Source organism: Asparagus officinalis, chromosome 9 (assembly GCF_001876935.1).
Source record: "Asparagus officinalis chromosome 9, Aspof.V1, whole genome shotgun sequence".
In the NCBI taxonomy this organism is placed as follows: Eukaryota; Viridiplantae; Streptophyta; class Magnoliopsida; order Asparagales; family Asparagaceae; genus Asparagus; species Asparagus officinalis.
In genome coordinates, this window is record NC_033802.1 from 42,751,667 (window position 1) to 42,765,147 (window position 13,481).

At 38.1% G+C, this 13,481-nt stretch overlaps 1 long non-coding RNA gene across 1 annotated transcript; it reads right to left on the bottom strand.

Moving 5' to 3' along the window:
* LOC109824365 lies at positions 6,032-6,649 on the bottom strand. Its single transcript, XR_002242616.1, has 2 exons — positions 6,483-6,649; positions 6,032-6,401 (listed from the first exon to the last, which is right to left on the bottom strand). It is a non-coding gene; the product is annotated as an uncharacterized LOC109824365 (long non-coding RNA).

Sequence of the window (13,481 nt, forward strand, 5' to 3'; positions counted from 1 at the left end):
CATTTGTAGAGAACTCACATTCAAAAAAGAGATGATCACGGCTCTCCATTGCAGCACCATTGCATAGACAACAGGAATTTGTAGGCAAAATCCCCATCATAGACAACCCGTCTTGCATTAACAATCTCTTTTGAATAGCAAGCCAGCTTATGATAGAATGCTTGGGGTAATTCAATCTCTCCCACATAATATTATACCATGAAACTTTGAGAGAAGTTGGAGATAATGCCCAATACAAGGCTGATGATTTAACTTTAGAATTCCTGTAGCAAGATCCAATAATATGCTTCAGATTATCAACTCCTCCAGTTAAAGTCAAGGCTTTATCCCTGATTTTCAACATTTGTTTCCAGAGCCAGGAATCATTTGCTTTAGCATTGACAGTCCAGACATCTCTGTGTTTTAAATAGGTATCGTGAATCCACTTGATCCATAGGAGCTCTTTATTCACATGGATATACCAGATGTTCTTCAAGGCAGCAGCAACGTTCCAGAGTTTAGCAGAGAAAATGCCTAATCCACCATATTTTTTCCCCTGGCAGATTTTCTCTCATGCCACTAGTGAGGGTTTATGCTTATGATCAGTTCTCCCCCACAGAAATTCTCTGTTCATTTCATCAATTCTATGAAGAACTTTCACTAGCAAGATGTAGCTGGATGTCCAAAAAATTTGGACACCTAAAATCATACTTTTTATAACATGTATTCTTCCTGCATAAGAGAGGTTCCTGGAAGACCATTTTTGAAATTGACTGTTAATCTTGTTAAGTAGAGGATGACATTCAATATAGGAAAGCCTTTTGCATATGAGGGGGACTCCAAGGTATCTGATAGGTAGAGTGCCTTCAGTGAAGCCCAACAAGTCATTTATAGAAGACTTAACTCTTTCATTCACACCACCAAAGAAAATATGACACTTATTAGGATTTTCTTCAAGCCCAGAAGATGCACTAAAATATTGTATACATTGATAGAGTTTTTGAACTGATATGATATCTCCCTTGCTAAAAAGTAGTAGATATCTTGAGTCTTTTACATTTAGGATGGAATTTGAATTGATTGTCATTCTTCAATAAATCCAAGCATCTCGAGAGATAATCCATACCCAAGATAAAGAGATATGGGGATAGAGGGTCTCCCTGTCTCAAACCCCTTTTACCTTTGAAGAATTCATAGAGTGGTCCATTTAAAGAAATGGAATAAGAAGGGGAAGATATACATGTCATAATCCAACCCACCACCTTATTTGGGAAGCCCAGGCCAATAAGCAGATCTCTCAAAAATTTCCAGCTAATAGTGTCAAATACTTTTTTAATATCAATACTAAGCATTACTCTATGGTGTTTTCGTCGAAAGTCACCTTAGTCATTGATTTCATTAAACTTTAAGCGTTACAAATGAATTCAAATAACAAAAGAACAAAAGATTACAACTTTCTTGAAAATAAACGCAAGATCCGTTTATCGGCTCTTGCTTGCGTGGGTTCTTCGCCGGTGCCGGGGTTAATCCGTGGACGACCTCGAATCAGATCCGGTTGCAGAAAATTGGGCAGAGCTTCTACCTCACCAAGGGGGTATTTGCTTGAAGTCCTGGAATCGACAAAGCGATTTCAGGGCTCTTCTCGAGATTAAGACAAAGCCTAATCTCAAGGAACGGACGTACGAGCTTCAGATCCTTCGAACGGCTTCTCCTTTGCTCCGAAGTTCACCGGGATCTCGCTGTCCTTTGCTGAAATTTCGTGCTCCTTCACTCTCCAATCCAGCAGCACCTCGTCCTCTTGATAAAATTCCAGATCCAGAAAATGGAGGCCTTTGGTTCATATTTATAGGCCTCAAAATGCGGTTATTTGGATAAGAACAAGGGATTTGGCTCTATCTTCAGTCAACAGCAGCCTAACAACGTTTAGGGATGATCTCAAGTCAGTTAAGAACCCCTGAAACCGATAAACCCTGCAAAAAACCAATTTAAAACTGTCAAAACGTGTTTTGGAACTTTAGACTGCGCAACAGGACAATCCGACCCGCGCTCGCGCGGGTCGGATTGATCCGACCCGCGCTCGCGCGGGTCGGATCATTCCGTCCTGCGCTTAGCGCGGGTTCGCCGACTTTCTCCCTTTTTTGGTTTCTTTCTTCCGGGATTTGTTCTTGTCACGTGTTTGGTTCGCTTCGTTGATTTATATGCTTTGAGTTGATTGACGCGTGCGTGTTGATTGACGCATGCGAGCTGATTGGCGCGCGCGAGCTGACTGTCAAGCGCGCAGGTCACTTGATTCGCCGTTTTGCTTCAGGCGCTTGTCGGCGTCAGATAATCCTCTTAGACTCGGATAACAATGTCCGTCGTCTTCTCTCTGTCTCGAGCTGTGTGTGGATACCTATAGGTATTTTTAGACGCCTACAGTGTACTAGTGTATTACAAAGTGAATCCTCACAATTAAAGCCCACAAATCAAATGATTATTCTCTAAACAAGGTGAGAACTTAATTAAGCACAACTCTTAGTCACAAACCCACAATCCCAAATTATACCATGAATGTAAATACAATAAGCTCAATAGGTTGTGTGTGAACAAAGAGATAAATCAAAACAAGTCTAAACTCAATTTAATCTAGCAAAATAAATATAATATGTTAAGCATAAATAAGCTAGATAAAGAGTTTAAGAAAACTTCTCTAAAATAAGAGTGGAGGGATGTAGATTGAAGCCCAAACAAGATTGATGATCTCCTCAAACTCTTGTGAAATTCTCTTCACAAACAAACTCTTAAATACTCTTTTAAACAAACACAAAACAAGCTTAAACCCTTGTTAAACTATTTTAAAACATTCTTTTAGATAGATGAAAGATGAGAGCAAGGGGGTATTTATAGCCTCCCAAAACCTCAGCCAAAAACCCAACAGAAAAGAGAGAGCAAGGGGGTATTTATAGCCTCCCAAAACCTCAGCCAAAAACCCAACAGAAAAGACCAAAAAGCCCAAGGAAAACAGCTCATGAAAAGAGCCGTTGGAACCTGATTGACAGTTCAACGATCGACCGTGAAAAACTCGCGGTCGACCGGGAGCAACTAAAAGATAAAACTGGGCTCTGGAAAAACAGACGGTTGACCGTGACGGTCGATCACGAAACTCTCTAGACTGTATCCGGTCGATCGTCACGGTCGACCGTGAGCCTCAAGAAAATATCTGGAGTCTCTGGACTCAAGGGCGGTCAACCGTGATGGTCGACCGCAAACAGATACATGCAAAATGACAGGTTTGAAAGTTATTTTCTAATTTTAAAACCCTGTTTAAAAATATCAAATAAATTCCAAAAAATATAAAACTTTGAGAAATGATTGTAGACATGATAGTACACATGCTATAAAAACTGATTCTCAAAAAGGACCTTTGAAATAAAACATATCATCATTTTGCAAAATAGTCCAAAACATAAAAATGTGAACATATGAGTTTTGACATTTTAGCTTAACCATATTTTAAAACAATACAATATGATTTTATAGACTTGAAGAAAGATGTAAACTATTGTTATGAAGTCTATAAATAATGAATATAGTATTTTATCAAAATACACATATAATGCACTAAAACATGATTTCATTGAACTAAATAAAATTGAGCTTGATGAAATCATATATATGCATGTAAGTATGAAACAAAAATATGTTTTCTAATTATATTCAATTGTTTCATATTAAAACTTGAAAACTCAAAACCATGTATGTATATATATAACTAAATATACATAGAAACGAAAACTTAACTTATGTATATATATAACTATATATATATACAAAGAAACCAATAAAATGTGTGTGCATATTATATTGAGCTTAAAGTACCAACACACATAATATAACACCTAAACTAAATGTTACCTAAGCAATCTTAATCTTCAATAAGCTTGACATGGTACACTTGCGGATGAAGTTTGAACTTAGATTTTGAACTTGAATTACGTAGGCTTCATACCATAATTCCGCCAACCTTTCTTGGATATAATCGTGAATGCGCGATTCCATCCATCCTCCAACATATTATTTGCCTAGAATAAACATGAAACACAAACAATAGACAAACAACATTAGTGGTAAATAGTTTGTTAAACATCATCAAAAACAAAGAGGCCAACAAATAGACTTTTCTTAAGTTTCCTTAAACATAGTTCTCAAATAAATCTCTATTTGAGGTAGCATGAAACGAAGCTCCTGAATCCAACACCTATGATTCTGTCTTGCTCTCCAACGAGCAAATAAGGGTATCATCTGATTCTCCTAAGACGACGTTCGCTTCAGTCTTGTTCTCCTTGTCTTTCTTGGGTTCCCTATACTGATTCTCACAGTGCCCAAACTTGGCATAATTCCAGCAATCAATCTCTTTCTTACTTTTGTGATTTTTGGATCTTGATGTGTCGTTCCTCGAATTAGGTCTACCACGGCTATTCCCTCTATTTTTGTTTCTATTTCTGCCTCTACTCTCAAAATTCAATGCCGACCTTGAATTAGAAACTCCTTCTTCTTGTCCTCTTATCTCCTCGGTCATAATCATGTCTACAACTTCTAAAAACTTCAGGTTTGATTTTCTACATGACTCGCTAATCGAAATTACGGTGCCCTTCTAACTATCAGGCAACTGACCAAGTATTAATAGAGCTTGAATTTCATCATCAAATTTAATATTGACCGAGTTTAGTTGATCCGTAATCTCATTAAACTCGTTCAAGTGTTCCTTGAATTTTTGGCTCTCAGACATCCTAAAATTAAACAATTTCTTTATGAGATGTACCTTATTTGCCGCAGAGTATTGTTCATACATACTAGATACTGCAGCCATGAGATCCACCGTCGAATTTCGATTTTTGATGTTGATAGCTACAGCTTTAGATAGGGTCAACCTGATTGCTCCAAGGGCCTTTCGATCTAAAAGCTTCCACTCTTCATCCTTCATATCCGTCGGCTTCTCTCCCAATGACAAATATAGATCCTTCTAATAAAGGTAGTCTTCTATCTGCATCTTCCAGAACCGACGTTTGTCCCATCGAACTTCTCAATCTTTAACGTCTCCTTCTCAGATCCCATGTCTCTGACCTCAAATCGCCTGCGCCGAACCTGATCGCTCTGATACCACTTGATATGGAATTAACTAACCCCCTGATGCGATTTGGAAATAGAGATGAGAGAGAAGAGAGAGAAAACAATCACACAAAAACACACAAGATTTACGTGGTTCACTTCTCGATGTGAGAAGCTACGTCCACGGCCGCCGTAGAAGAAAATTCCACTATTCTTATCAATCTTACAAATTGCCCTAATATCCCTTTAAATTATACAAGGGTTAATACAAACATGATTCTAAAATAGTTCAGAAAAAACGAATTCAGGCCCAAAAAACCCGACTCGTGGTCGACCGCAGATACAGTCGCGGTCGACCGCTAAAAATCCCGAGACCAAATCTGATTACAAAGTTTGGCACAGTCGACCGCACGTGATGTCGTGGTCGACCGTAAAAAGTTCAGAGACTTTTCGTGGACCTGCGCACGTTCGCGGTCGACCGCAGCGCCACTCGCGGTCGACCGTGAAGCCTCCAAGCTGATTCCTTCGTCGTTTTGTCTGACCTTCATCGTCGTCGTTCCTGTTCCTCCAATTTCTCATGTTTCCTCTTCAAAAATAAGGTATAGAACAAGTCGAATAGTTAGGCTCCACGTATCCTAACAGCGAGCCAAACACTTAAATAGAAATTGGGTTGCAAGAATTATCATTGTAAGTCTGTTTTATGTGAACTAAGCAGCCCGACTACTCCCTGTCTCTTTCAACTACGTACGATCCTCAGATGACAATGAAAAGGAGAAATGGGCAATAAAAGTGTTGGCCGGTGGTTATCTTTACACGAATCGGATTCTTTGTCACAAAAAAAAAGGCAGGTTCGTTTAGCTGGCATTTTCTTTATTAAAAAAAGGTAGCACTAATATTCTAGCACCTTGTAACTTTTCCATCAACCTAATTAATTTCTATTACAACCCAACAGAAACATATAGAGTATAAAGAACGACACAAACAATCAAACATATATTTAATACCATCACGTACAACATCCAAATAAAACTTGTGAAAGAAGAACACCACACCTTAGAAAAGATCTAGCAACAAACTATGATCCTCTCTCTTATTTGTATCCCATATTGCTAAAAGCAAAGCACACGCTATCACTTTTAACTAAAAGCCTCCATATCATATTATTCGCCCGTATTCACCACTGAGACGGAACCATCAGTAACAGGAGATGCTCCGCCCCTGCCTTCTCTTGTGACCCTTCGGCCACCACCTCCTCCTCCTCCTTTGCCTCCGCCTCCACCTCCACCACCTCCTTTGCCTCCTCCTCCTCCTCCGTTCTTACTCCCCCCGTTGCCCTGCAAATAACAAAAGAAAGGGAATTATAATTAGGATCACTATAACTCCTATATATTACACTATATAAGGTAGATAATCACCATGTTTCTTGATTTCTAAAGCAAGTAATATAGTTATGAAGACTTGAGATTGGTAATGACTTGATTTATAGTGGCTTCTGCATCCAGAATATAAAATGACCCTGATGGTCATCTGTAGTAGCTTAGAATAATATCCAAGCGTAGGTGTCTCACACCAATGAAATAAATTAAGCTTAACTTTTGACTAGGAACCATTGAGTCGTAGTTAATTAACAAAGTTTTAATATAATGTCTTGCATTGAGTCGTAAACTTCAAGTAAGCTGAGTTAGCTAATCTATTACTAGTATTTAGGAAAAGCTATTTTTTCAGATCTACATCTGTGTTAGTCATCATTTAAAAAAATGTCAAACATATCCTGAAATTTATACCCACAACTTTCAATAATTTACAACTTATAATATTCTGTTGAAAAAAATAATTTACAACTTAGCAGAGGGATAATATTAGAAAAAAAAAACATACATCAATCTCACTCATAGCTACACCCACTATCCCATAACTAGCAAACCATCCACTTTTCCGTAGCTGCCCCCCTACCTTTTCAATTCACATACCCTTGTACAATTATATTTTCTATTTTCAACTCTTTTTTATACACTTATGTATGCTAATAATTAACACATCAAGAAATTTTTTGTATTATGCACAAGTGTATATCATGTCATGCACGTATCGCATGCACAAAAATATAATCTACTAATTATGATATAAGATATGGATAGTATGTTATATGTGAATTTTGCACTTTTTTTCTCTTTAGCCAATTTAATTGTAGTCACTTAACTTTCATTAACTAAAGGTTGTTGGATCACGCCAATTGGAGGGCTAGCAATGCAATTACATGTAACTACAACAATTAGAGGTTGTTTTTCATTTAAGGTAATAAATGCTGTTGCTACTGTAGTTGGGGAAAAAAACCTTAGTTTTGCTGCAGCAGATGACTTACAAATAATTTTCAATCACAAGTCCTACTATGAAGCTGAAGCTCTTTATGTCGTCCATCATAGTACTGATTCTGAATAAGGGTCTCTGTCTGTGCTTTCTTTCTTCCACTTACTACTTGGAATAAGTATAAAGTTCCTCCCAAATCCTCCTGTTTCACATTTATCAATTATGGTATGAATTCACAAGCTCTCACTTTGGCGGAATCAATTTAAGCAAGCTACAGCTAGGAGATAAACAGATAAGGTACTGGAGTTATTTGAAAAAGAAAGTGATAGGCTACATTAGTTAACTAGAGGACGTAAACCGACATTTAGGAAGGAGATGGACCAGGGGTGATAAACCATATCCACATCCGTATCTTAACCATATCCATAAGGATACATATATGGCTATTCAAATCTATAACTGATAGATATGTTCACGGATATGATTTTATAGTGAAATATCTGATCCATATCTGAAATATCCGAATATATCTTGATCATAGAGATTCGGTTGTTTCAATCTTTAAATTAATGAATTTAAGACTAATTTTGATGATCAAGCATTCCAATCGTAGCTTTTCACATGTAACAAACATATTGTTATCAATGCCTCAAATACATATGACCGAAGTCGACATCTCGGCTTGGTCATGCTTTAGCTGAGAGAATGCTATTTTGAGTTGGTGACAAATTGGTTTATCCAAGTGTTAATTGCAAAAGGACATGGACATCTAATTAATTTAAAAATAATCTTGATCAACAAATTGGTATTAAAGCCCTCCACTATCGATCGGATGAGAAGATGACGACAACCACTACGAAGTGGGATATTAAGAAGTTTGATGGCAATATCAGTTTTAGCCTTTGGTAAGTTAGGATGATCGACATGATGACACAGAATGGATTGAAGAAGTCTTTGTTCGGGAAGTCGAAGTAACCGGCTAAAATGACAAAGGAAGATTGGATGATAAAGCTCTCACAGTGATCTAGTTATGTTTGACAAACAAAGTCTTGTAAAAAGTTCTTGTAGAGGACAACCGCAGATTTATGTTCTAAGTAGGAGGATTTGTATTTGACCAAGTCGCTCACTAATCACATCCTCTTGAAACAACATTTGTACACACTTTGGATGTCAGAAGGTACACCTATCAAATCTCATATTGGTAAATTTAATTATATGATTACAGATTTGAGTAAGATTGATGTTCTTTCCCGCCTTTCTACAAGCACTTTAGAGATACTATAATTTACAGTTAAGAATCTATTAGCATCAAGCACGCCAAAAAGAACTTGTTGAATAAGGAGAAAATTGACAAAGAATTATTTACAAGAAAAAGTAATGATAAAGGTGATGGCTTTTTATTGAAGGACGATTAGAAAAAAGGGGCTTTGGAGGTAACGGATATAAGTCAAAGCACAAGAATCTGACCTGTAGATATTGTAAGAAGAAAGGACACATCAAGAACAAAGACACATCAAGACCGATAGTTATAGGTTGAAGAACAAGAAGAAACAAGAAGAGTATGAAGAAAAATTAAAGGAGAACTTTGCTAAGGTTGGTATAGCTGAAGATGTGATTGAAGGACCCTAGATGGGGGGTGATTAGGGTCAAGAGGCTCTAATATGCAATTTAAAAAACAGTACAAACAAACCACAGTAACAGAAGTGCAATAATAAAGAAAGAGATAAAGTTAGGAATCGTTATCCTTGACGCGCGATGTGTTAACGAGGTTTGGCCCGCTGACCTACGTCCCCGCTCCCCACTCTCGAGGAGAAATCCACTAACACATCCGGTTTGGAAGCCGGAACTTCGTCTACACAATGATCCCACAAGATCTCTCTCTCTCACTGCACAGTTGATCTCACAGATCACACTCCCTCACAGTCGATCTACACAAGATCTCACTCACAGCAGCAGAAAATAAATGCAAGACACTCTCTTTACACAAGCCCCTATAGCAAAGAGAAGAGTACTGAAGCTGGGAAGTGAAACACACACAAGAACTCAGAAGAATAAGTTTGATTTGAAAATTTTCTCAGGAAGAAACAGAGCTCTCTGGTTCTCTTTCAAAACGTTAGGGCTTAGGGAAGAAGAAGCAGGCTTGGGGGTTTTTATAAAAGAGTTTAAATCAATAAAAACAAAAACCCAATCTTCCTATTTAGGAAGATAATCTACTTTGCAGGTTGTGACCTCAGACTGTGCCAATCACTAATAAGTGAAAGCACAAGAGTCGAGGCGAGAAACGACCGTTTAAGAAATCGCGGCTGACCAAATCGGTTGACCGAAGAAATAATCGGTCGACCGAAAATACCGTCGGTCGACCGACCTAGAATATTCATTTGACCTCTGAAAATTCTGAAACTTTGTAAAATGTTTTTAATACTAAAAACAAACTGTTTGGAAAAAGAATTTTGCAGATAGGTACTCATACTTGTGAAAAATAGTGTTTTGTGAAAAAACGCTTAAAAGACACAAGTCTAAAAACGTGTGTGTGATTCCCAATAGCTTCAAGTAAACTCAGTAACTCTTTGCCTACATTCTAGCACTAGAGAGAAATATAAAAGATAGCTAATATCCTCATATTGAAAGCAATACTTGAGCTTTGATATAGCTTGAATCGGATGAAGCTTTTATATGACTTTGTTGTTCTTGAAATAACGTTGCTTCATCTTTTTGGCCTCCTCCTCCTTTAGATGTCTTCGTTTTAGCGTATATTCCATCCATCCTCCGTTAATGGCACTAACGAGCTTGACAAATGATTTTACTACATTTACACTCAATAAGCCATTAGTACCGATAATGGTGGTTGTAAGAACATCATCAAAACATAAGGGCTAACAATCTCCCCCTTTTTGATGATGACAACCAACCATTATATAAGAGCAAAAATAAGATAGCTTATAGATAGGTGCTCCCCCTATCTATGAGCTCCCCCTGAATATATGCAACAAATGAGGAGATTTCTCTCCCCCTTTGTCACCATCAAAAATGGGGTAAAGAGAAATACTAAATGCAAAATACAACTAGTCAAGCAAGCAATGTAGAACGTTCACATAGTGCATAAGCCCAAACAATTTCTTATGCGACAAAAATCATCCTCTCCAAGAGGCTTAGTGAATATATCCGCTAGTTGAGATTTGGTGTCAACAAATACTAGGGATACATCTTGTCTCTCTACATGATCGCGTAAGAAATGATGGCGTACGTCAATATGCTTAGTTCTAGAATGCAAAACCGAATTTTTGGAAATATTTATAGCACTTGTGTTATCACAAAAGATTTTAATATTTTGAAAGTTCAAATCATAGTCAACTAAGCTTTGTTTCATCCATAAAACTTGAGCACAACATAGGCCGGCGGCAATGTATTCCGCTTCCGTAGTGGACAATGCAACACAATTTTGTTTCTTGGAAGCCCAAGAAACAAGGGAATTTCCTAAGAATTGGCATGTTCCACTAGTACTCTTGCGATCTACCTTACATCCGGCAAAGTCGGCATCACAAAAACCATATAAATCAAAAGTGGTGCTTTTTGGATAAAACAAACCAAGGTTAAAAGTTCCATTAACATACTTAATGATTCTTTTAACCGCAATTAAATGAGATGCTTTTGGAGAAGCTTGAAAACGTGCACATGCACATACACTAAACATGATGTCGGGTCTACTAGCGGTGAGATAGAGAAGGCTACCTATCATACCTCGGTACAGTTTTTGGTCCACATCTTCACCACTCTCATCCGCATCAAGCTTAACACTAGTACTCATGGGAGTAGGCGCATGCTTAGAATTCTCCAACTTAAATTTCTTCACTAATTCCTTCGCATACTTGCTTTGAGAAATGAAGATCCCATCCTTAGTTTGCTTGACTTGGAGCCCGAGAAAGAATGTAAGCTCTCCCATCATACTCATCTCAAAGTGATCCTGCATAACTTTAGAAAATTCCTTGCACAAGGATTCATTAGTAGCACCAAAAATAATGTCATCCACATATATTTGAACCAAAATGAAATCATTTTTCCTTTTTCTCACAAAAAGTGTGTTATCAATTGTTCCTTTTGAAAAACCATTTTCAATAAGAAAACTAGAGAGGCGAGCATACCAAGCCCTAGGAGCTTGTTTCAACCCATATAAAGCTTTTTGTACCCGGTAAACATGATTAGGAAAAGCATGATCTATAAAACCGGGGGGTTGCTCAACATACACTTCCTCTTCTATAAAACCATTTAAGAAAGCACTTTTGACATCCATTTGAAATAGTTTGAAATTTTTAAAACTAGCAAATGCCAAAAACATCCTAATAGATTCCAACCTTGCAACCGGTGCAAAGGTTTCATCATAGTCTATGCCCTCCTCTTGATTGTATCCTTGGGCAACCAAACGTGCTTTATTTCTAGTTACAATGCCATGTTCATCAAGTTTGTTTCTAAAAACCCATTTTGTACCAATAACACTAGCATTGTTAGGTCTAGGAACTAACTTCCAAACTTCATTTCTTTGAAAATTGTTTAATTCTTCATGCATAGCCAAAACCCAAAACTCATCATTTAAAGCATCATTAACCTTTTTAGTAGTAAGGTCATGAGCTTCCTCAATGGCCGTAGCTTTGGGCTCCCATGCCGGAGTTAAGGAGCGAAGTATCTTGTAGTTCATCTCTTGAATGGATAGTTGCTTATCTAGACCATGTAATTCATTGATGATATTAGTAAAACGAGAAAACATAGCATCAATGGATTCATTTGGAAGCATTTTAAATAGCTCATAATCATGCATAAGCCCACTAATTTTAGATTCCTTAACTTGGGGGGTTCCTTCATGTGTGACACATAATTTTACCCAAATTTCGTATGCGGTTGCACACGTGGAAACTCTATTATATTCATTAGGGGAAAGACCACAAATTAAGGCGTTCATAGCCTTAGCGTTGAGATTAGCTAGGTGCCTTTCTCCATCGGTCATGTTCCCGACTTTGGACTTTTCCTCATATTTCTCTTCTATGAGCTCTAGAATGTCAAGGTCTATGCAACGAAGGTAAATTCTCATTCTAGCCTTCCAATAGGCGAAATTTGTCCCGGTAAAGAGAGGTGGTCTAGTTGTGGATTGTCCTTCTAACATATGCATATTCAAAGAGGCCTCCATTAGATCTTTTCTCTAAGGTTGTTAAACCAAAAACTGATATAGAGACCAAGCTCTGATACCAATTGAAGGACCCTAGAGGGGGGGTGATTAGGGTCAAGAGGCTCTAATATGCAATTAAAAAACAGTACAAACAAACCACAGTAACAGAAGTGCAATAATAAAGAAAGAGATAAAGTTAGGAATCGTTATCCTTGACGCGCGATGTGTTAACGAGGTTCGGCCCGCTGACCTACGTCCCCGCTCCCCACTCTCGAGGAGAAATCCACTAACACATCCGGTTTGGAAGCCGGAACTTCGTCTACACAATGATCCCACAAGATCTCTCTCTCACTACACAGTTGATCTCACAGATCACACTCCCTCACAGTCGATCTACACAAGATCTCACTCACAGCAGCAGAAGATAAATGCAAGACACTCTCTTTACACAAGCCCCTATAGCAAAGAGAAGAGTACTGAAGCTGGGAAGTGAAACACACACAAGAACTCAGAAGAACAAGTTTGATTTGAAAATTTTCTCAGGAAGAAACAGAGCTCTCTGGTTCTCTTTCAAACGTTAGGCTTAGAGAAGAAGAAGCAGGCTTGGGGGTTTTTATAAAAGAGTTTAAATCAATAAAAACAAAAACCCAATCTTCCTATTTAGGAAGATAATCTACTTTGCAGGTTGTGACCTCAGACTGTGCCAATCACTAATAAGTGAAAGCACAGGAGTCGAGGCGAAAAACGACCGTTTTAAAAAATCGCGGCTGACCAAATCGGTTGACCGAAGAAATAATCGGTCGACCGAAAATACCGTCGGTCGACCGACCGAAAAATTCGGTCGACCGCGGGCAGCTAAAGAAATTTGGAAAAACAAGCAGAGCCTCGTCGGTGCGATTAGAAGATTGAAAATTCGGTCGACCGTATCGGTCGACCGACGACAATCTGGAAA